Source organism: Lissotriton helveticus, chromosome 3_1, assembly GCF_964261635.1.
Source record: "Lissotriton helveticus chromosome 3_1, aLisHel1.1, whole genome shotgun sequence".
NCBI classification, from domain to species: domain Eukaryota; kingdom Metazoa; phylum Chordata; class Amphibia; order Caudata; family Salamandridae; genus Lissotriton; species Lissotriton helveticus.
In genome coordinates this window covers 27,365,959-27,391,275 of record NC_136061.1, presented here as the reverse complement: position 1 = coordinate 27,391,275, position 25,317 = coordinate 27,365,959, and the positions used below count along the sequence as shown (strand labels likewise).

Sequence of the window (25,317 nt, the reverse complement as noted above, 5' to 3'; positions counted from 1 at the left end):
ACTACAAGAAGGACGGTGTCAAAAAGGGATGGCATTTTGAGAGGTAAAAAATGCCCAAAACTGTCAAAGAAAGAGCCTCTTACTTCAGAAGGTAGAAGACGTCAAAGTAAGGTAAAAAAAATTGAGAAAAGTAAAGATTATTTCTGACAAAAATCAGAAAGAAGTGGAGCTGTGTTACCAGGATCCTTGCTGAAGGAGCCGGAAAGAACATCTGACCTTACTGTCACCCCTGAGGCATGATGGGAAGCTGGGGGTCATGACTGCCTTAAAGGCACGGTGCCAGTTTATCTCTATGTTGCTATGCGTTAGCTTTTCAGTCAACCTGGGAGCTGTATATGCTTTCAGTCCTGTGTGAGTTTTCTGCTGAGCATTAAAACAGTTTCAAAACATGTTTTGCTGTTTTCCCTGTTTCTAATGTGTATTTTTTATGATATAATGGGAAGTCCTTACAGCATTATTCAGCTCTGGTGTATATGAGGTTGCAGTTTGCTTGTATGCAATGTATGTGTGTGTATATATATTATAATATAATATAATATAATATATATATATTATATATAATATATATATATTATATATAATATATATATATATATATATATATATATATATATATATATATATATATATATATATATATATATATATATATATTACCTACTGGCGGTTGCCAGTAGGTAGTTATAGTTAGGATCGTTTTCCATAGGAAATCCGCAACATTCTATTGGGAATAACTTTGGCGTTGATGGATGGAATTGGCTGAATTTCTCCAAGAAAATGGCCAGCTCCGCTCCGCTCCTTCACTGAAAGTTTGGGGGGGATTCGTCAAGCGGGGGCCGAGATAAAAGGGGGGTCCTAAAACGTGTTTTTCCCATGTTAATTGTCATAGGGCGGTTGGACTCACTTTTAGCCTGAACGGCTGAATGGATTTCCACCAAACTTGGCAAAATTGTAGGGACTGGTAGCCCGATGTGCCTTTGCTATGCCTTAAGATATGTGCTCCAGTGGATTTTGAGTAATTTAGGTTCAAAAAAATATATTTATCTATATGCGCGCCCCGGTACGCGTAACGGTGCGCGCTCCAGCGCGCTACGCGAGTACGCGAGCGGAAATCTGATTGTCTCTCGGGTGTCTGTCAACATTCCAAACAGTCCGGAGCGGCCGCCATCTTGTGTCTCGGTAGGATCGAGACACAAGAGGTGGCAAAAACAAAGGAGGAAATGACCAAAAGGGGGCAGGTAGACCCCCCTGACCCCCTAGGTTTGATGTGGGGGCCATAAAAGGGCCCCGCGGGGCAACATTTTTTTAAAAACAATTTCGATTTTCGCGGGGGGAGCGCCCGGTACGCGCACCGGGGAGCGTACCGGGGAGCGTACCCTGGAGAAAAAAGAATGACAGTTTTTAAAAAATGTAGCATTTTTTTATCAATTGGAGGTAGTCCTAAAAAGAATTTTTTTAAAATTCTTTTTGTTGTTTTATATTTTTTTATTGTTTTTTTGAATTTGTTTTACTTTTTTTGGCTTTTATGAACAATTTTATATTTTTTTTGTAATTTTTATGGGGACAAACAAAAAACAGGGAATTGTAAACGGCTCAACTGGAGCAAAAAAAAAATCAGGAAAAAATTAAGGTTTCTTTTTGCAGTTGTGGTTGTCTCCAGCACGGTTGATCAGTTTGATACTCTGCTCTCCATAGGAAATTGTAGTCCCGCAAAAAATATAAAGTATTTTAAAATCTCCAAACTGGGGTTGGATATTTGGGACCATCTCCCTTGTCTCTGGAGCCGATGGAGTGGGTTGTTTTCGTTTGGAGGTGCTGGGAGAAGATTGGGGAGGGTTTCTTGTCAGTTCTCTGACCTCTGCCGCAGCATAGTTGTTTGGGTGCCTGCGTTGCAATTGGCGAATCATTGTGTTGTTGCCAAATGAATACTTTTTTGCAGGGTTCCCCCTTGAAAGTACAGTGCCACAGATCAGACATGTAACTTTTGGAGCATTTACTTTCTTTCGTCCCCTTGGGATTTAAAAAAAAACTCCCACACAAAGTGCTCCTTGGGTTTATAGGGGGTATTATCTTCAGGCAGGAACTCCTCCTCCTCCTCCTCCTCCTCCTCCTCCTCCTCCTCCTCCTCCTCCTCCTCCTCCTCCTCCTCCTCCTGGTCCTTGTGGTGGTGGTAGTGGTTGTGGTTGAGATGCTCCTGCTCCTGCTGCTACTGTAGCCATTTCTCAGGTCTGCAAACAGGTCTTCCTCAGTCAAAGTACAAAGTGAGAATGAGGAAAAAAGGTGGCGGCTTTCATCATTTGAAAAAAAAACTGCTCTGATCCAATGAAAAGTGTTATTTTCAGGTCACATGACCCGACACCCTTACGCTACGCGCCCCGGGGGCGCTTACGTAGCGGGATCGTATGCGCTCGGGCGCTTCCAGGAGCGCTTGCGCCGTGCGTCATAAGACGCATCACGCGGCTACGCGATACGTCACGATGATGTTTTCTTTCGCGGCAATAGCGCTAACGGGACGTTCACCAGTACGCGCACCGGGGCGCGCCGCAAGACTGCGCTTACCGGTTCGCTCACCGGTACGCGCACCGGGAGCGATCCAGGGCAAATAAATAAATAAATAAATAAATAAACATGAACAATATACATTAAAAAAAATAGTATTACATAAATATACAATATAGGATTCATTATAAAAAATATTAAATTTCATAGTTCTAGAAATTTGCTATTAAAAAACCTTTGATATTCACTGAAAAAAACATAGGTTTGAGGCCCTATATATAGTTAGGAATTAGCATTTACAAAACCTATGAAATTCACTGAAAAAACCATAGGTTTGACACCAGTTATATTTACCTGGAAATTTTACTGACATAAAACCATTGAAATTCCCACGTTATAGTTAGATGGACTCACTATAACTTGCGCGCCTGCAATGCACTGCTGATGACGTCACATATAACATCACTCATGACATGGTCAGTGACATCACTCATGACATCACTGATGACACCATCCTTGTGACAGAGTGACAGACTTTCTTTCAGTGTAATGTAACCCTTGAAACACATTCAAAAATAGAAACAAAAATGTTCAAAAAAATGGATACCCATACCAGTTACAACAACCAATTCAGTAATTCCACCATCTATATACACATCCACTCATTCACCAACAGTTCTATATAGTCACTCATACATATACTCATATTCACTCATCATATGTAGTGATACACCTATACATCCTGTTACACACTGACAGTCATCCAAAAGTTACTCACACACATACTCACACATGCAAATAAACGATTGAACATCCATTTATTTGCATATACAGCTATACACACACTACCACCTTACTTCTAAGGAAACTTACACATACTTACTATTATTTAAACAGGAACTCTTACAATCTCTCACTCTCACATATACTCACTTATATACATCAATACTCACATATACTAGATTAAAACATATATAGTTACTGATAAAGACACTAGTGAGACAGTCATTCACTCACTAACACACACATATACACACTCATCCACCCATACAGTCCTGCACATATGCTGTCTTCAAAACACATACAAACAGTGGGTCAGTCATTGATGCATCTATGTGCTAAGTAATACCCCCACCAAACCATACAGACACTCATACTGATACTAAAACAAACATCTAATAACCCATATACACACACATGTAGCTACTCACCAACCCATGCAGCCACTTATACACAAAGTGAAACACTGATACATATATTTAAATATTTAAACATTACTCGCTAATATATGTATTCACTAAGATACACTTAATAAGCCAGTTAACCAACAATCAATTTTTTTTAAAAACATCTATTTAGACACTTATTTAAACATTTATTCTTCCATCGACCTTTACATATACATATATAAAACATATTTATTTTTCAGAAAGACACACATTCACTGGATGGTGTCATCAGTGATGTCATGAGTGATGTAATATGTGACGTGGGAATTTCAATGGTTTTATGTCAGTAAATTTCAGTGAAGAACAAGTTACTTACCTTCGGTAACGCTTTTTCTGGTAGATACAATATCTGCCTGTGGACTCCTCACCTTGTGAATATCCCCTCGCGTCAGCAACATTCGGAAATTCTTTTCATAGCTTCGCGCCGACGTGGACTTGGACGTCATAGAGGCACGGCATCGCACGCGACTCCGCTGACGTCACCGACGCCTATAATAGGCCCACGCCGGCGTGATGACATCAGTTCCGCCCTTTTTTCCGTGCCTTCGAGGCACACGGACGGACCAATGACAGTAGACATATACCCAGTATTCGCAGTATAAATATCAAGGTAACACACACAGTGTGAAGCAAATGCAACAAAACATTTGAAAATAGAACAAATACATAATAGAAACACAGGCATAGAAGAGTAGACAACGGGGAGGCGGGTGGGTCAGTGAGGAATACACAGGCAGATATTGTATCTACCAGAAAAAGCGTTACCGAAGGTAAGTAACTTGTTCTTCTGATAGATACATCTGCCGTGTGGATTCGTCACCTTGTGAATAGAGTCCCACAGCAGTCCCCACTCCACTCTAGACCAGGAAATCCTGAAGGACAGAGCGAGCAAAGTGACCGTCCCTCCTCACCTCGGAATCCAAGCAGTAATGCTTTGCGAATGTGTGGAGGGAAGACCAAGTTGCCGCTCTGCAAATATCAACAGGCACACTCTAGCCAATGCTGAGGTAGAAGACTTAGCTCTAGTAGAATGAGCCCTCATACCCTCTGGAGGTCCGTTACCGGCCAAAGAGTAGCAGATCTTAATACAGAGAACGATCCATCTTGATAAAGTCCTCTTAAGGACCGCTCTTCCCCTCTTGCAGCCAGCAAAGCCAATGAAGAGCTGGTCATCCAACCGACAGTCTTTAGTCCTGTCCAGATAAAAAGACACCGCCCTCTTGGGGTCCTGACGGTGCAATCTCTCCTCCTCCTTGGAAGGGTGAGGAGGGAGGATAAAAGGTAGGGAGGGTAATGGATTGTCCTAAGTGGAAAGGAGTTAACACCTTTGGCAGAAAAGCAGCCCTGGTCCTAAGAACCATTCGATCAGCATGAATGGTCAAGAAAGGGGGCTTGGAACTAAGAGCTTGAAGCTCGCTTACCCTCCTTGCTGAGGTTATTGCAACGGGGAAGACAGTCTTAAGAGTCAAAAGCCTCATAGGACATCTGTGAAGAGGCTCAAAGGGAGCACCCATCAGAAAGGTCAAAACAAGATTTAAGTCCCACTGAGGCACAATAAAAGGAGTGGGAGGGAACCTATTTATGAGGCCCTTGAAAAACCTTAAGACTACAGGAGATTTTTTAAAAAAAGGGCTGGTCAGGCAAACAGATAAAGGGCGACAGCGCTGAAAGATAACCCTTCACTGTGGCAACAGCAAGCCCCTGCTGCGCCAGAGAAAGGGAAAACTGGAGAACATCAGATAAATGGGCCTTCAAAGGGTCTATAGACTTCTCCCTACACCAAGTAACAAATTTTGACCACCTATAAGAATAGATGGACTTAGTGGAGTCCCGCCTGGCTGACAAGATGACATCCACTACATCAGGCGGGAGAGAAAAATAACTCAGGTTGCTCCGTTCAATCTCCAGGCATGAAGGTGTAAGGTCTGGAGGTGGGGGTGTAGAACCTGCCCCTCCATCTGGGAGAGGAGATCTGCCCTGCGAGGGAGACGGAGCGGCGAGCACGAGGAGAGGTGGAGAAGATCTGTGTACCACACCCTTCTTGGCCAATCCGGGCGATCAATATAACTCGGGCCCGGTCTTGGCGAATCTTCCTCAGAACCCGAGGAATCAAGGGTATGGGAGGAAACGCGTAAAGGAGTTGTGAGCCCCAACTCAACTGAAACGCGTCCCCCAAGGCCCCTTGCTTCGGATATGGAGACTGCAGAATAACGGGCAGTGAGCATTCTCCTGAGTGGCAAAAAGGTCCACCTGAGGAGTCCCCCACGTCCGAAAGATGTGGCGAACTACCTCCGGATGAAGCCTCCACTCGTGGTCGGCAGAGAACTGCCGACTGAGACTGTCTGCAGGAACGTTCCGAACTCCGGCCAGATGATTTGCTATCAGACAAATCTGTGGTCCTGAACCCAGGACCAGAGACGCAGAGCCTCTCTGCAGAGACACTGCGACCCTACTCCTCCCTGCTTGTTGATGTACCACATCGCGGTCGTGTTGTCCGTCAGGACCTGAACCGACTGACCGCGAAGGGAAGGGAGGAAGGCCTTGAGCGCCAGACGTATCGCCCGCAACTCTAGAAGGTTGATATGAAGCAACCTTTCCTCTGGAGACCAAAGACCCTTGACCTCCAGGTCCCCCAGATGAGCACCCCACCCTAGAGTGGATGCATCCGTTATAACTGTGGCCACCGATGGAGGCAGTTGGAAAGGCTTCCCTTGCGACAGATTGCCTACCACGCTCCACCAAGACAGAACCACTGCAGTTTCTCTGGAGATCCTCACTGACTCTCTGAGATCTCCGTTGTGCTGATACCACTGCCTGCGGAGGCACCACTGGAGTGCCCTCATGTGCCAGCGTGCATGGTTGACCAATAGAATGCAAGAAGCCATCAGACCGAGCAGGCGAAGGACCTTCAGGACTGGAACAACCGCTCCATTGAAAAATAATAGAATCATTGTCTGTATGTCGTGAATCCTTTGAGGAGGAGGGAATGCAAGGCATACAGTCGTATCCAGTACCGCACCTATGAACAGGATGCGCTGGGAGGGCACCAGGTGAGACTTGGGTACATTTATTGAAAAACCCAACTTGTGCAACAACCGAGTTGTCTCCTGCAGATGACAGAGCACCATCTCAGACGATTCCGCTTTGATCAGCCAATCGTCCAGATACGGGAATACAGGTATCCCCGACCTTCTGAGATGTGCTGCCACCACTGCCATCACCTTGGTGAAGACTCGAGGCGCAGTAGTAAGACCAAACGGAAGGACCGCAAACTGGTAGTGTTGCGACCCAACCGTAAAACGGAGATACTTTCTGTGCGACTTCAAGATGGGAATATGAAAATACGCATCCTGTAAGTCGAGCGACACCATCCAGTCCTCTTCCATCAGCGCTTTAAGAACCTGTGCAAGAGTGAGCATCTTGAACTTTTCCTGTTTTAGGTAAAGGTTCAAGAGCCTGAGATCCAGGATCGGACGGAGCCTGCCATCCTTCTTGGGGATCAGAAAATACCGGGAGTAGCATCCCTGACCCCTCTCCTGCTCCGGAACCACCTCTATCGCACCTTTCTTGAACAGTGCCAGGACTTCTTCCTGCAAGAGAAGCAGGTGGTCCTAAGAACAAAAACCCTGGCAAGGAGGGTAATTTGGGGGAAACTGCCGAAAGGGAAGAGCATACCCATTCCCCACGAGATTGAGAACCCAAAGATCTGATGTTATAAATTCCCAATCTCGTAAGAAATGGGTAAGCCGGCCCCCCACTGGGACCACATGATCTGGAATGGCGGATCTAGGGATGCTTTGCTGCATTGGCAGGGGCCTGGGAAGGGGAAGAAGAGGAGGAGGAGGAAGCTTGATGGCCCCTAGGACGGGCTCTCTGTTTGTCTCTGTATGATTTGTACAGCGTATTCTGCTGTTGCTGTGGCTGCTGCTGAGATGGTCTGTAGGAACGAAAGGAAGATCTGCCAAATCCTCTGAAGCGTCTTCCAGTAGTACCCCTGGACTGAAGGCCCAAAGATTTAGCAGTGGCCCTACTGTCTTTAAAACGTTCCAAGGCCGGATCAGCCTTCTTGCCAAATAATCCTGAGCCATCAAAAGGCAAGTCTATCAAAACAGATTGAACATCCGTAGCGAACTCAGACGTTTTAAGCCATGCGGCTCTCCTAGTGGCCACAGAAGAGCCCATGACCCTCGCCACCGAATCAGCAGTGTCCAGCCCACTCTGAATCACCTGCCTCGCAGCAGCCCGAGTGTCAGATATCACTTCCCGAAAATCCTTCCTATCCTCCTCAGGGATTTTCGGAACCAACTGTTTTACAGAATCCATCAAGGCATGGACATACCTTCCCATCAGACAAGTTGAGTTGGTTGACTTTAACGCCATACTGGCTGAGGAGAAGACCTTCTTGGCAGCCTGATCCTGCTTTCTGGACTCCTTCTTCCCAGGAACCTGGGGAAAAGCACCAGCAGACCTCTTTGAGCAGGCAGCCTGCACAACCAAACTTTCAGGCAGGGGGTGCGTTGTCAAAAAATCAGGGTCACCAGGCGCAACCCTGTACCTCCTCGCCACTGCCCTAGAAACCGCAGGAGTAGACAAGGGCTTCTTCCAAACCTCATAGATGGGTTCAGATAACGCATCATTAAAGGACAACATAGGCTCAATAGAAGAGGAGGGTGAGTGAAGAACTTCAGTTAGAAGATTTGACTTATACTCAGCAGTGGGCAGAGTAATGTTCAACAAATTTGCCGCCTTTTTGATAACAGTGTGATAAGGAACCACATCCTATGAAGGCACAGTCGACACTGAAGCCAAATCCCACTCAGGAGATAGTTCAAGCCCACTGGCATCTCCCAGGTCCTCAAAAGGATCTTCAGACTCCTGTAATTCTCCTTCCTCCATATCAGCATATCGATATTGTTCTTCCTCCATAAGTCTCTGGGCTTCTCTCTGTGACCTTTCCTTCACGATAGAAGTCGAAGGATCCGGAACCGACTCCGACGGGGTCGGAGCCGGCGTCGAACCCGAAGTCGGATGAGGTCGTTTCACACGAGGTCGAACAGAATCCTGCCTCGGAGTCGTAGGTATCGGCGTCGATGGAACCGGCGTCGATGGAGTCGGCGTCGTACGCTTCGGCGTCGACGATACAGGCGGTGTCGGAAAATGCCAATGCGGTGGTAGAGCCGGCATAAAAGGGCGCAGGGGCATAAGCCTGGGGAATACCCAAGTTTAAAGACATAGGACCCGTGGGACCAACTGGTGCACCAGACAGGTACATCGCCCTGGAATAAACACCAAACATGGCGTTCAGGAATTGGCATGGATCCTGACCTGGAGCCGGGAAATCTGGATACGGACCTCCGGGCTGCTCCAGAGGAGGCGGATTCGACCCGAAGTTGACCTCTTCTCCGAGCTCCGGAACCGGGGTCGACGAACCCGCAGGCACTGGAACCTCGGCCTCACCAACCTCCTGCACCTCACCTTCATCCTCCTGACCAGAAGGATTGGATGGATCTGGGGAAGGGATAGCCATCTGCTTCTGCGACTCGGGCGAATTCAGATGCAAAGCTTCACTAACAGGGCCTTGATCCTCCGACGCCGAAACCTCCGTTTCTTTATGAAGAAATTTTACTTGCGATTTCGGCCTCGAACCAGAGTCCTTCCCTGAGTAATGACGTGACTCATGGCTTCTCTTCTTATGTTTTTTCCTTGAAGATCTTGAAACATGAGCAGAAGACGACTCCGAGCGCGACTTCGATCGAGACCTCGACCTCGAACGCCGGGATCGAGACTTCGAAGTCTTTTTCTCCTTCTTACTCTTCAGTTTTGCCACAAGGAGTTTCGTCTCTCTTTCCTGTAGGGCCTTAGGTGTCATCTTCTTGCAACAAGGGCAATCCTCGACGTCATGGTCTGAACTCAGGCACCAGACGCAGCACTCATGTGGGTCAGTAATAGACATTATCTTGCCACATTCTCCGCAAGCCTTAAAGCCAGTTTTCTTCGACGACATTTCGAAGAAAACAGAAACAGCAATAATAGAACAAGAGTAACAAAGTTACTATGAAGCTACAGTACGATCCCAGAAAACCGTTAGCGTCGACGACGCGGAAAAAAGGGAACTGATGTCATCACGCCGGCGTGGGCCTATTATAGGCGTCGGTGACGTCAGCGAAGTCGCGTGCGATGCCGTGCCTCTATGACGTCCAAGTCCACGTCGGCGCGAAGCTACGAAAAGAATTTCCGAATGTTGCGGACGCGAGGGGATATTCACAAGGTGAGGAATCCACACGGCAGATGTATCTATCAGAATATATATATATATATATATATATATATATATATATATATATATATATATATGAGATACATATATGTGGGGCACATATATGATTGTGTTTCCGGGGTGCCACTCATAAGGGGGGAATATTCTAGTGCTTATGACTATTGATGAGGATCCCCTGGAAGAGAACCAGAGAACTACAAGCCAATTAGCTTAATAGATGTATTGCAAAAAAGCAATGCAAGACAACTTTTAAACAGGCTAAATGAATGGATAGATAAGAACAACATACTGTCCCCGTACCAGGCAGGATTTAGAATTCGTACAAACACGACAGATCAGGTCTTTAGACTAATGTGCATCATCTGGAAATATACTAAGATAAAGGGGCCCATCTGTACATAGCATTTGTAGATTTATGGGCAGCATTCAATCTAGTATGTAGAGGACTACTATGGGCCTCGCTGAAAAAACAAAAAGTACCTGCAGACCTGCTGGATCAGATGGCAAGGCTAAACCATGATAATTATGCGAGAGTCCGTTGTGGTATGAATGGCAAGCTCACTGAACCGATCCCTATAGCCAGAGAAGTGAGACAGAGATGTATGCTAGCGCCCAACCCTATTCTCGCTCTATATCAATGATCTGGTCGATTATCTAACAAAACACCAAAATTCTCCAACCCCCACTCCCCAAGTTCAGCGGGAACGTGGTCCCAGCATTATTATTTGAAGAGGACACCATCTTGATTTCGCAGACGCCGGATGGCTTGCAAAATCTAATGGAAAACTTTGATATGTACGGCAATGAAAAAGGCCTAGAAATAAATATTGGGAAAACTAAGTACATGTTAATGAGGTAGTGAAATGAGATGCACACCTTTCCTTGTTCAATTGTAAACATTAAATTCCTCCTTTCATTTTATAACGGCGTGCAAAACTTGCTCCGCGCCCGTCTCATTGCGCTGCAACATAACAAGTCCACGAAAGGAACCAACCTTGATCCCATCAAGCTGCACAGCCTGACATCATTTGAATCAAATGAATCAACTTTGTATATATGTTTCTGTATTTTACTCCTTTTTCTTTTCATTGCCTTTTCATCCAATAATCTTGTCTATTTTTTCAATTCATTTTACTCAATTTCTGTTCCACATTCAAACAGGCGCAGGAGTCGACAATGGGTTCCGCATGCCATGCTTTATTATCCACATCCCAATGCATTTCGGGAATATTTTCCCTTCATCAGGGGCATCTATAAGTGCAAACAATATTGTGTGTTTATATTAGCCATCCTGAATAACATTACGTGCTTTCAAATATAAATAAACATTGACTCAACATTTTCTATCCACAAATTCCTATTAAAATCTGAGCATTGCGTGTCAAACTCAAAAAAGGTTACTGCACTGTTACCTACAATCTGTGCTTTCACTACCCTACTAAGTACATGGCCATAAACCCTCATAAGGATTTCAGAAGTAATCTCAGGGTGAACAATCAGAAATTAGAGCATATCCCAAACTTCACCTATTTAGGTATATTACTTGATTCAAAGCTGTCCTGGAAAACCCAGATAAATCAATCTGTACAGGCACTTGCACAAGAGTCCGGGCCATTTTTAAAAAATAGAGCCTTTCCTCAAGTAAACCAATGACCACAGCCCTAGAGAGCTACAGATGTAAAGTACAGGCTGCTGCCCTATATGGTGATATCAAGCCAATAACAAACGGGGCAAACAAGTTTGTGAGTATAATCTTGGCGCTGCCCTTGGCAACCCCGCTCACCCCAATGTTTCATAACTTAAACATAAGACGTAAAGAGCAAATTGCAGCAATACACCCGCTGCTTTACTGGATTAGGTTATGGACAACGTAGGAAAGTGGGTTTCTGTTGCAGTAACTCCCCCACTTTTTGGCAGACTACTGATTCACTTTTTCTTGGTGTGCCCTGGGTCACTGCCAATCAGGTTCCCAGGGCCTGTGTTCTTTCCCCAAAACTAACCCAATTGCAATCTCTGGCCACAGGTCAGCCCCTGGTAAATTGTACCACAGGTACCCAGGGCACTTATTGTGCCACCCTTAGAGGCACTGTACCTTTACACACACACACACAGCCTTTCCAGGCTGCGAGTTTTGGTGCAGAACAAAGTAAAGAGTCGACATGGCACACATCCCTGTGTGCCAGGCCTACAACCCACTACCCTGGCATAGATCAGTCACCCCTTTAGCTGGGTGCCCTATGCCAGTCGTGAGGGTACAGGTGTATGAGCCCTGTACCCCTAAAGTGTCTAAGTCCATTCTTAGGCATTGTAAGTGCAGTGCTGCCATTAAGAGCATATGGTGCTGGGAGTTTGTCATTTCGAACTTCACAGCACAATAATGGCTACACTGAAAAATGCGAAGTTTGCTATCAAACTTCTCAGTAATTAAACCCACTCTGATGCCAGGGTGGGATTAAATGAAAAATACACCCAGAGAGCATCTTTGAAATGGCCCCTGAAAAACGACCGGCCTCTGGTGGGATCCCTGACTGGTACACACCAGCCTGCCACCACGAGACATGTTTCTGGACCCCCTAGGGAGGGGGCCTACGCACCCTGAGCCCAGAAACAAAGCCTTTCCTGGGCGGAGGTGTTCACACCCCCCCCCCACACCAGGAAGAGCCATCTGTCGCAGAGGAGCTTCAAAGGCCCAGCAGCCTTTATAATGCGACCTCCAACCTCTCCTGCTATCAGGAGCACATCCCCTTCCTGTCTCCCCTCCCTTTCAGCGGGAAGACAGGCAGGAAAAACTAGCCAGCCCAGGAGGTGTGCCCACCTGTGCCAACTTCACCCCTCAGATAGGTGAGGCGAGGTGAAGCCCACTCTCCAGTGCTCGCCATCTTGCAGAAGGCAGGCACTCCCCAATCAGGACTAGGGATTGTGCTCACTCCCCCATGTGGGGGGAGCACACCAAGCGTGTAGTCACCCTAACATCAGTAGCCCATTGGCTACTGACCTCAAAACCCCTAAAACGCCCCTAAATACAGTATTTAGGGAGCAGCCCTGAACCAAGAAGGCATATCCAGACAGGAAACAAGAAAGAAGATAAGAAGAAGGATTGGAGAGCCGTGCAGAGCTAACAAGAGGATGACGCCCACTGGCTTGGCCCCAGCCCTACCGGCCTGTCTCCCCCTCAAACCTGCTCCTGCGAAATCCCGGTGTGTCCTGCAGCCAGCAAACTCAAGAAACCCGGAGAACCTGCGTGCCTTCACTTCTAAAGACTGCATCTCCTGTGAACACCGGCTTTGTTCAAAATGCAGCTTCTGGTGCCAGCCAGGCACCGAGAATCCAGCCCACTCTGCACCCACCGAACCCGACCCGAGCTCGAGTGGAAAAACACCACGAGGAGGTTCCCCAGGCGATCCTGACCCGAGATCTGGCGACCCCTGACCTGCCTCAAGCCTCCAGCCGACCCCTGCAGCCTAAATCCAAAAGGCCCCCCTAACAGCGACTAGGAGCTGGTAAGAAGATCCGACCCCAAAAGGCACCCCTGTCCGAAGACCCACAGCCTTGTGTGCCCAAACCAACGGTGCCTAATCAACCCTTAACTTCCCAACTTACTTCTCCACGTGGTGGTCGCACTCAGAAGTCCTTTGTCTCCCTGCCTGCAGTGCTTTTGCAAACCAGAGGTTCTCTATAGAAAACAACAGGGCTCCCGATGTCGAAACAGCACTCTGCACCGACTGCCCCAGTGCAGCTGAGGGTGCACCTTTTGTACTACTTTGTTTCCCTGACCTTAACCCTAGGATCTTTGCTCCGACAACAACCCAGTGGCCTGCTTGCCAGCAGCCACTAACTGGAGGCACCCTTTCCCCCATTGGATAACATTGAGCCTCAACACTCTGCACCCGGACGCCCTAGTGCCGCGGAGGGTGCAACAACAGTGCCTCAGAGACCTTGGGGGACCCTTGAATATAACCCCAGAACCTTAACTCCCACAGTCGATTACATACCTGTGAACCATTAACCTGTTTTCCTCCATAGGAAAACACTGACAATGTTCTCCCAAAAAGTTTCTAAGTGTGGAGTTTTAAAAATCTAAAAATCTTAAAAAATCGCACAAATAACCAAAACATATATACTTACCTGTTTACAGGAAATGTCACAGTGCTGAATCCAGGTATCCAGCACTGAATAAGAAAAGTAACGTACAAAGTAAGGATTGGTTACTTAACTGTAATCCTTGTTCTCTTCCAGGGGTATCCTCATCAAAGTCATAATCACTAGAATATTGCCGCCCATGCGCGGGACCCTGGAAACACAATCATATAAGTGACAAATATATATGTATCTCCGTTCGCTTCTCCTTCTTCGCCGCCGAGGCTTTGGTGGAAGTGGTTGGAGTATTTATTTTTGATTGGAAATTCACGGAAGTTCGACTTTCTTCTGTTCCGCGAACCCTCTCACCTGGAAGAGGCTGCCGCCATTAAGTCGAGTTTGTTTGGAAGTTCGTGGTGAAACATTGGTAGCAGCCCCCTCTTGCCGCCGCGAGTTGCAAGACATTCAGGGATATTTGGTCAGCGAGTAGAATCGGACGGATTCGAAGTTGAAGCAGACATGGTACCCGGTGAGTGACGGCGGCATTGTGGCAGAGGTGGGGAGATAATAGGCAGCTTAAGTGTAACATTTAGACTACACTACAACCAAAGGACATATCCGGCAGCATGACAGACGAGGCTGTACGCCAGCGCGAAGCAGCAGCAGTTTAATTATTTTGCAAAAGATCAACAACAATAACGAACACTGCAAATATTGTCAGTACATCTCAAATGGTTGAAGAAAATGAGAAAAGGCCATTAAAAAATCTTGAAAAGTACATGCGCCTAGAGATAACAAAATGGTGGAAACATCGATCATTATCCAAGTATGCGGAAGTTGGCCGGGTTCCGAGGGGTCTCCGTATCCTTTTGGCTCCTAGCTTCGACAACCCCAACCCGTCAATGGTAAAAGAATGGGCACAGAATAATTTAGAGGCTTCAATGAACTCAGTACACATCCTCATAAAATATGCAGCTATCGACCGTTTGGAAATTTTAAAAGAAATTGAAAATATAGAGGAGGAATTAAAGAAATCTCCAAAGGTCGAGTTGATAAAAACCTCAAGAATTGCAATTGATGAAGATTGTCAGACGAGTTTCCACGAGTTGCGTGATGCATTGTGTTCGGCCCCTGTGTTGGGAAACCCCAACTACAGTAAGCCTTTTACATTGTATGTCCACGAAAAGGAAGGTTGTGCATTATCAGTCTTAACGCAACACTTTGGGGACAAACAGCGCCCATGCGCGTATTTTTCGGCAACTCTGGATCCAGTGGCTAAGGCACTACCAAGTTGTCTAAGAGCAACCGCCGCAGCAGCTGTCTGCATTCGACAGTCTGCTGGATTAGTCATGAATAACACTCTGATCGTTATGGTTCCGCATGCAGTTGACATTTTGCTAAATAGGACCAAGACACAACATCTTACTAGCGCTCGACTATCCAGTTACGAACTTACACTGCTAGCAAGTCACATCCACATAAAGAGGTGTGATACACTCAACCCCGCTACGTTATTACCCATCGCGACAGAGACAGACAAGATTGACAAACATGACTGCTGTTTCAGGACAGAAGAAGAGACAAAAGGGAGAGTAGATTTACAGGACACTCCCCTTCCCGAATGCAATGATACTTTATGGGTTGATGGTTCATGTTTCAAGTTGCCGAATGGTGATACGACCACAGCATACGCCGTAACGACATTACACACCATTGTAGAGACTGCACGCATTTCCCACAATTCTGCACAAGCTGCAGAGTTGATTGCGCTTACTAGAGCATGTGTGTTGGCGAAAGGAAAGCGAGTGAATGTGTACACTGACAGCCAATATGCCTTTGGTGTGGCTCACAGCTTTGGGAGATTATGGCGTGAACGTGGGTTCCTTACGTCCCATGGTGCGAAGATACAACATGGCCAGCTAGTTAATGAGCTCCTTGAGTCACTCACCTTGCCCCTACAAGTCGCCATTATAAAATGCAGTGCACACAAAAAGATTCAGGATGATGTTGGCCGCGGAAATGCATTGGCAGATGAGGTTGCGAAAGAAACTGCAAGGAACACAATGAGTTGGATGTATGTTATGGGTCCCGCTAGATGGACTGCTGATGTGGGAATGTGTGAGGACACCATTGAAAGCGTAAAATCGATACAAGCCGAGGCCACTGAGAACGAGGTGAATGAATGGAGAGAAAGCACAGGTAGATTGGATGCGAATGGTTGTTGGGTCGAACTATCAGAACACCAGCGATGGCTATTACCTAATGCATACGTACTTGCAGTAGTAACGATGGCTCACGGAATTGCGCACATCAGTTCGAAAGGAATCTGTAAACTATTGGCCCCAGTATGGCAGAATAGCAATATCCCAAAATATGCAAAGAATGTGGTTAAAAAGTTTATGGTGTGTTTGAAGTACAATCCCGGTAGGGGAACCCCAACTCCAGCAGGTCATTTTGCGCCTCCAACGTACCCGTTCGAGGTTTTACAGCTTGATTTCATCCACATGGAGAGGTGCAACAACCTAAAGTATGTGCTCGTTGTTGTCTGCGCCTTTTCAAGGTGGGTGGAAGCGTACCCCCTTAAGGACAATACCGCTTTATCAACTGCCAAAGCACTCGTCAAAGAGTTCTTTCCGAGGTTCGGTATGCCTAGAATTGTCTGGAGTGATAACGGAAGTGAATTCGTAGGATGCGTGATGAAGAGAGTGTGTGAGTGTTTAGGCATCCACCAAAAATTCCACGCTGCAAATCACCCCCAATCAGCTGGATTAGTAGAGTGCTACAATGGCACTCTAAAATTCAAACTAGCCAAGATCCAAGCCAGTACAGGTCTTAAATGGCCTGACGCACTGCCTCTAGCGCTTTTGTCAACCAGGATGACTGTCCACTCCAGATTAGGACTTAGCCCCCATGAGATCGTGTTTGGCCGCCCAGCCAACGTCTGGGGCGTGCCAAGACCCAAGAAACTAAGTGAGATAGAACACCCCGTACTACTTGACTATTTGTGCGAATTGACAACTAAATTGCGTGTTTTACACCAACAGGTTCACAGTTCCTCTCCACCAGCCTCTGACGATCCAGGTCACCTCATCGAGCCCGGTTCGTGGATTTTGGTGCGGAATTTCCAGCGCACCAACAACGGACAGCCGAGGTGGACCGGACCGCACCTAGTGCTGCTTTCAACGAGATCTGCTGTTCGGGTGGAAGGCAAGAAGAACTGGGTACATGGGACCCACTGCAAACGGGTCCCTCTACCCCTTCCATACGACCAGTGGGTCAACAAAGGACTTGCCGACTCTGAGACAGAATCCGTACCTCGCTTCATCCCTTTCAGCGATGCACGTTTGAAAGAAACTAGTACTGAAAAGGAGAGTGATCATATTTTACAAGGACTTGTGTCACCGTCAATGCAATTGGACACTACCGAACCTGAGACGCTGTTTGAAGACCACACCATACCTGGGAAACAACGGTACGACCTGCGGTCTAAACAAAGAGACTAATAAACGATTGACCTAATGTGATTTCCCTTTTCCCCTAAGAACTATTTTTGATTTTTCAGCTCTCTCGTCCCAGGGGAACTAGCTCATTTTTGATTTTTCGAACCGCCATCCGGTTCTGCTGCTAGGGTCGCGGTTGAAGTCTGGGGAGTGCAACTGGGAAGTTCTAGGTCCACGGTTCTGATTGGTCCACGGGAGTTACCCCGGACTGAGCAGAGCGCGCTCCCTGGGAGAATCAATCAACCACCGCGGGCAGCAACTAGAGGATGGAGTTTCCAAGGGTAGAGAGACCTATCAGACTCACGAACTTTGAAAAACAGTTATGCACAATACTGTCCAAAAGAAGATTCCTGATACTATGTGTTCTAATGTTATGTAGCATACTTGGGTTTTTTACTGGTTATACTCTATTCGTATTTAAAGTTACCTTTTCGAATGACACCCAGCCACCATCTCCTCCCACTATTTCTCCACACTACTTTCACCCTCTACCTGAACACGAGTCTGCCCGAAGACTCGAATTCGTAAACAATTCTTTCATCCAGCTCCTGCACCAACACCAGTCCGTAATGAACACATCAAACTGTTGGATATGCGGACTCCTGCCACACACAACCGATAAGGGAGTCCCATACTTCATTTTGCCATTCAGCTACTATGGTTCTCTGTGGGCTTTCCAGACCATGTTCCTATTCGCCCTAGAACCATACCCGACCCGTTCCACTACGAGCGATTCCAATAACAAGGCACTAATTGCAGGGATAAGAAATATGAGTAGGGATATCGACACATATCTGACAATGCCCAAAGATGAACTCAGTCCCTACACCCGTTGGAACGTGACTAAACATGGGGTTTACCTGGTCAAGAGCCAGGCAGCAAAGAAATCCCGCCCAGTTTGGATAGTGTCCCACCGAGGTCACTTGTGCTTACAGGGTATTGGTAGGGACCCCACAGCACAGTTAGGAAAGAGCATTTGCACGGAAACATATGTATTTGCTTCCCGAACTTCCCCTATACTTTTGGCAGCCAAAGGCACGTATTTCGTTTACCACGACCAAGCCTACACGTGGTTGCCCCCTGATTTCTCAGGTACATGTTTTATCTCATTTCTGCTGCCTCCCACCTACACGGCCAGAGCAGATTACCATCGGACAAGGACAGCTAGGGGTGTCGTGAGTAAAGACGACACCGCGGGTCAGGAATTCGCTGACTTCGCAAAGGGTTTTCTGCCATTTTGGGGGCCTATGGTGAACAGCAGGAATATTCGACAGTTAGCGAGGATAGTTGAATCCGCCGTGACTACGACGGCCGGAACACTTGGCAATCTGACAACCGAGCTTCAGTCGGATCGACTTATGACCCTTCAGAACCGAATGGCCTTAGACATCATACTCGCCGATCGTGGTGGTGTGTGTAGAGTCATCCAATCCAGTTGTTGCATATTGATCCCTGATAACGCACCGACAGTATACCAGGCCATCTCCAAACTACACGAAATATCTGGTTCCCTTCACGTTGAGAAAGGGGATTGGTCCCTGCTGGGGTGGTTCTGGGAGCTGATCACTGCCTAGGGATGGAAAATTTTGATCTTCATTGGGATGACCTTGGCACTTCTGTTCATGTTTTGCCTATGTATACAGTGTGCTCCTGCACTATGTGGCCTCTGTGCTACCTCGTGTGTACGGAAGCCTGTGTCACAGGACGAGCTGAGTAACAGAATGATGCTACAGCAACATCTCCACGAATTTCTTCATACCGATTTGGACTTAGCATGAGTTATTGCCTTATATGAGGGCAAAAGGTGGGTCTGTGGTTCTCAAAAATCCGGACCCTGGTGTTTTCCCGATATCGAGGTCCAATACCCGTGTCACAAAACCTCAACGCACCAAGACGATTTTGGTATCTATGAACCGATAATAATTAGGACATCATTCCTATGTATTTGCGTCACAATCGAGGGTTGCCAACACCCCAAAATCGTAGTTTCCGTCCCCATCCCTTAAACTCCATTTTGTGAACGGCATCCATCTTGCATCTTGCCCTCATGATAAGTCAATTAAAGGTCGAGCTTGATCAAGAGGGACACGTCCACCTTTTCGTGACTTCCCCCTGACCTGTCCCAACTGACTCCATTGCCTTCGGCCAAACCTGTTTGGGCAGCTCCTCGCCCAGTGGCCGAATACGATAGCATCAACACATAACATTCCACAAACCATTCACGACATACAGACCATGCTTTCTGCAAACATGCACCTGTCCACATTCCTTGTTTATGGCCAGTTTTATGACTGGGTTGTACCTTTCTTTATTAAGGTTTCATCGATATCTGATGGGAGTTCCAGGCCTAACTGGGTAATCTATCAACAAACTGGACATCTAAAATATGGGCTTGCTTACATGACTTTGCTCTTTGTATTATTGTAGAAATATGTGTATAGCCATATCATAAACTCAGGAATTCTTGCTTGCAGCTATTATTTTTGTATATAAGGAGACGGCTGGTTCTGTAAAAACGAACAGTCTCCCGAGAACCTACTCTCCGTGTGGTGTACTTCTGGGACATGTGTTACTTGGTAGCTACCAATAAAACTTGATCTTTGACGGTAACTAGAAGACTCCGTGTTTCTGTGGTCCGGAACAAGGGAGAACTCAGAGGTCTTCGGGTGTTACCCCCTGGCACCACCGGGTTCCTAAAAACCCGGCACCTCAGCTGAAGACCTCTTCCAGAACTCGCTGGTTCAATTCCCATTCGTGGCTGACTGAGGATGACCTGCTCAGTCTGTCGGCGTTCTCGTTTAGAACTCCTGGCAAGTGTTCCGCCTTTAGCGATATTCCGTGAAGTATCGCCCATTCCCAGATCTGTTGAGCTTCCTGCGACAACGGACGAGATCTGGTTCCTCCTTCCTTGTTCACGTAGTGCATGGCCGTGGTGTTGTCCGTCCTGATCAGCACTTGCGAACCTCCTAAGCGGGGAAGAAAAGCTTGCAGAGCTAGTCTTATTGCTCTTAGCTCCAAAAGGTTGATGTGGAGCCGGTGCTCTGGAGGAGACCAATGACCGCTGACATGAAGGTCTTGCATCACTGCTCCCCAACCCTCCAATGACGCGTCCGTTGTTACTACTTGAGGAGACGGGTTGTTTACGAAGGATAGACCTTGGGACAAGTTGTCCTGATCTGCTCACCATAAGGCCGCTTCCCTCATCATTGGAGTGACGGTCACCTTGTCCTCGAACGATCCGTGAACCTGTTTCCACTGGTTGTCTAGTTGCTCCTGTAGAGGACGCATCCTCAGTCTGCAGTGAGGAATCAGGGGAATACATGATGAAATTACCCCCAGCAAAGATTTGTAGTGGCGTACTGGAAGACACCTTCTTCCTTGTAAGTCCCGAGCCAAGGTTAGTAACTTCTCCCTTCTTTCCAGGGTCGGAAAGGCTTTCGAGAGGTTTGAATCAGGATGGCTCCCAAGAAACGCGCTGTCCTGGACGGGACTAGGGATGACTTTTCCATGTTTAAAGTGAGTCCCAGATTTCGAAACAAGTTTGTACAGGCTCGAACAGCGTCCCTGGACGGGGCCTTCAGCAACCAATCGTCCAGGTAGGGGAAGACCTGAAAATGGTTTTGTCGTAAGAATGCCGCTACAGGCGCCAGAACCTTTGTGAAGTTCCTCGGGGCTGAGCGAAGACCAAAGGGTAAAACCCTGAATTGAAAGTGGCTCTTGGCTACTGTGAATCGTAGAAACCTTCTGTGTGCTGGGTGAATCGGGACAAGGAAGTACGCGTCCTTGAGATCGGGCGTGGCCATGAAATCCCCCGGGCTGATGAGCCGCAAGATGTCCTGGAGAGAGACCATCCGGAAGGACAGGGAGATGAGATAGGTGTTGAGCCCCCTGAGATCTAAAATGGGTCGCCATTTCTCCAGCGTCTTTTTTACCAGGAAGAACCTGGAATAGAATCCTTGTCCCTTTTTATTGGAGGGAACCGGCTCTATCGCTCCCTTCCGGAGCATCTGTTGGACTTCGAGCCGCAGGAGACGCAGGTGCTTCGATGGAATGGCTGCAGGAGGCTTTCGTGGAGGGACTGGCGTAAATTCCAAGGTATGTCCTTTCCGAATGATGTTGAGCACCCAACGGTCCGATGTTATTTTGGACCAGTTCTGAAGGTATTTGGTTACCCTGCCTCCAACTGATGACTTCTTGGAGGAGGGTCCAGTAGGAAGAGCCAGGAGGCCGCTATTGGTGTTTGGACGTATCCCGCTCCCGGCTAGTCTGTTTCCCTCTATTGTAAGGCCTGGAGTAGTTAGAAGATTGGCCTTGTCTCTGTTGATAAGGCTGGTGGTACTGTTGGGAACGTGAGCCAGTGGATGAATAACGCTGCTGTTGATAGGATCCCCTATAGTTTTTACCTCTGCCTCTGAAACCCTTAAAAGCAGACTTGCGGTATTGAAGGGTACCCAAGGATCTGGCAGTTTCCGTGTCCTTTTTGATCTATTGAAGAGTGTCATCAATTAGTTTTCCAAATAGTGCTTCCCAATCAAAGGGAAGATCCAGGACCTTGTTTTGAATCTCCGGTCGAAACCAGGTAGCCTTCAGCCACCCCTGGCGACGGAGGACTGCAGCCCCAGCCAAGGAACGAAACGCTGTTGTTGCAATGTCCATGGCACAGTCAATGATCTCCATTGGCGTCACCTCTCCCTCCTGCAAGATCTTTTTAAAAAAAAATATTTTTATTTGCATTTTTAAAACAGTGCGATACTTTGTCATGCAAAAACACAAAATAATTTAGGCACAGTAGTTCGTCAACAGAAATCAATAGAATTACAGCACTAATACAGGTGCATCTCTGTCCATCAATCATAACATGGGTCGCCAGCAAGTACCGTGGTCTCAAAGCATTATTCCGAATCAGAGCTAGAACTATCATTATCAAAAGGTGGGTCACAAATGTTCCCCCTATACTTGTTCCATGCCCCCAAAATCCAATTCCATTTCCTGGGACAACCTCTATTGCAGAACACTGCCCGCTCTGAAATCATCGCATCGTCCATATCTTGCTTCCAGGCTGATATTGTTGGTGACACCGCCCTACCCCATTTCTGCGCTATATTTCTTTTACCCACCATCATGCCAAGTGTCATCCAGCTCTGCCCATAGCGTGTGAGGTCATTGGGTTTCCATATATTTAAAAGGCAACGCCTGGGGTAAGGCACTATGGAAAATTCCTCTGATTGAGACATGGTGCGTATCACCTGAACCCAGTAGTGTGCAATTCGTGGGCAATCCCATATTGTGTGGTAGTGTCATATAGCTACTGTTAATCTGAATACTGTGTTAAGTTAGCTTGGGCTCATTAAATGTTTAAACGCCATTTTTTCCTTTTGCTGCTTCTGCACACGATACAGAATTGTTGATTTAGCTTTTAACCTAGTAGTTTACAGGAGAATAACATGTTATTGCTCTCAAATCAGCTTTGCTTAATAAACTATGTCTGTACAGTGAGTGCTGAAGCTACAAGGATAGCACGACACAGATTGTTGTGAGAACGGATCTCCGCTCCTTCATAGACATAACATAAGTGCAGCTCCTGCCAAATTCTGGCTTTAGGCGCGTTTTATATTGCTTTGCTTAGAGCACACAAACACACTTGATGCGGTTCGCATGCAGAGAGCTGGTGGAAGCAGATGTGATCTCTTCATACTAGGATCTTGAGGTATGGGCCCGCCCTGTTAAAACCCAAAGAGACCTTCTTATATATTAATATAATATACTAGTTAGGGAGGGTGAGAATTAGGTGTGGTTAGCACTTATTCATTTCAGCATAATAGCATGCTGTCACCATTTGCTTTCTATGGACTAGTAACTATGCTGATAACTTTGCTTCTGATAATATGTTTCCTTGTATTATCTAAGATACTGTGTTTGAGAAAACGGCATTAGTAAATAAATATTTCAAATGTGCACGTGTCCTCATTTACTCCACGTTCTGGGTTGAAATGATTGTATAACGAAAGAGTGTTTATGTGTTCCACGTAACCTGAGGTATTGTAAGTTCATGTTCTGGTTTGTCTAAACATTGGGAGTGTTGTTATGACCAATGAGACACTGTAGCTAGCTCGGTAAGGGGATTTCGGGTACTGAGGTGAGTTTTGGGTCACCCTAATTCGCCGAGGTTCCAAATCTCTGTGCACAGTTCTGTGGGAGAACGGAAACCCTGCTACATGGCGCCCATACGTTGGTGGTCTTATATCATGACACTTGATTAGTATATCATTCAATCCTTAACCCCTTCACTTTCGTTTCCGGAAAACGGAGTGTCGGAAAAAACCTACCTATTTTTGAAATAGGTCTTTTTAAAGCTTGAATCTTTCTAAAAACGGTTTCCTTGAATTACTACCCAGTTGTGCTACAAAGTTTGCTTTGTTTTTCTAAATTCCTGTGTTATCATGGCCCAGCCTGTGGACATTCCGCAGCATAGTCGCATTGCGGTGCGCAACCATTTACAGACTTTCCAAGTCCCATTGGAAGGCTTGGCTGTGATTATGGTGGTGAGTGCGGATGCAGCGTACCCGTTTGAACTGTTTTATTCGTGGGTGACGTTTCCGCCTGTGGACCCTAATTCTGGTGTGTTCCACAACTACACCCCCTCGCCTGAACCGAATGAATATACTCCGTACAGGGCACTGGAAATACCTATTGATCATTGGCAGCATCGCGTTTGGTTTGGTGGCGCCCTACCCCATTCTTTATCCGCTTCGAGGTTAGGTCCTTTATCCATTCCAGGCGCAAATTGGCCTGCTTTGGCTGGATTTACCCCTCACCCGAATCACGGAGCTAGTATCCTAGCGGAGGTTCGTAGACTACATGTTGTTTCAATTGCCATGATTCGTGCATTAGTGCAATACATAGGTCGTCATCTCCCGGGTGGTCCCCCGGGGGGTCCGGCTGTTCAAACGGAACATGGCGGTTTAAAACTCAATCCAGTTATGGTCAATGCAGTGTTTGGTAAGCGCCCCGATGATAAAGATGACTTTCCTTTCCGGCTTGCCGAGAAATTTGACCAACTGGAGGCTGTGTTTCCAAATTCTACTCCTGCTGATAAACATAGAATCTTGACGATTAGTTTACCGAAGGATTTAGCTCCCGAACTCGTTGACTGTGAAAGTTGGGGAAAAACTTTTGCGGCTGTTTATGCGAGGTGTTTCGGCACCCCATCTATGGCTGTACTGCCTACGATCGTTAAACGTGTTCTGGATGATCACGGACCGGAAGCAGCGGTTGAATTGGGTATGCGCCTGTGTGGTTCTTTTGAGATAGTTTACGATCTCATACTTTCTAATGTCAAGGGGGATGCAGTGAACTTTCAGGTGTCTATTGCTTTGGCAGCTATACCCGATGCCGAAAAACCCCGCCAGTTGGCGAAGATTGTTGTGGCCGCTTATAAAACGATTGGTCGCACAAGTAAGGGTCTAAAGTATTTTTCGGTCAAGGAGAAAAAACAACCACAAGGGCAGTCTGCTGAGGCAGATGTCCAGCCCAAGTCCAAAAAACAAAATTGGCCTAAAAAACAGAAACAGGGGAAGCAACAACAGCAGACTCAGGATTCTTATCCTGCGACACAGGTACCTGCGCCGACAGGAGAGTTTATGACTTGCGCGATCGCGCGACGATTAAATCACCTGATCGATTTCAGGTTTCTGATCAACGCTCTCCTCGTTCCTTTCAGGACTCATCGGCCCCG

At 46.8% G+C, this 25,317-nt stretch overlaps 1 protein-coding gene and 1 long non-coding RNA gene across 4 annotated transcripts in view; one reads left to right on the top strand and one right to left on the bottom strand.

Moving 5' to 3' along the window:
- The window catches only part of LOC144822068 (uncharacterized), a 50,232-nt gene extending 30,040 nt beyond the window's left edge, over nt 1–20,192 (top strand). Inside the window, exon 2 of the long non-coding RNA XR_013608548.1 lies at nt 17,127–20,192. This is a non-coding gene — a long non-coding RNA (uncharacterized LOC144822068). The remainder of the gene's footprint in view (nt 1–17,126) is intronic.
- ADCY10 (adenylate cyclase 10) overlaps nt 1–25,317 on the bottom strand; it is a 4,100,562-nt gene that overhangs the window by 3,918,285 nt on the left and 156,960 nt on the right. The gene's annotated exons all lie outside the window — the stretch shown is intronic.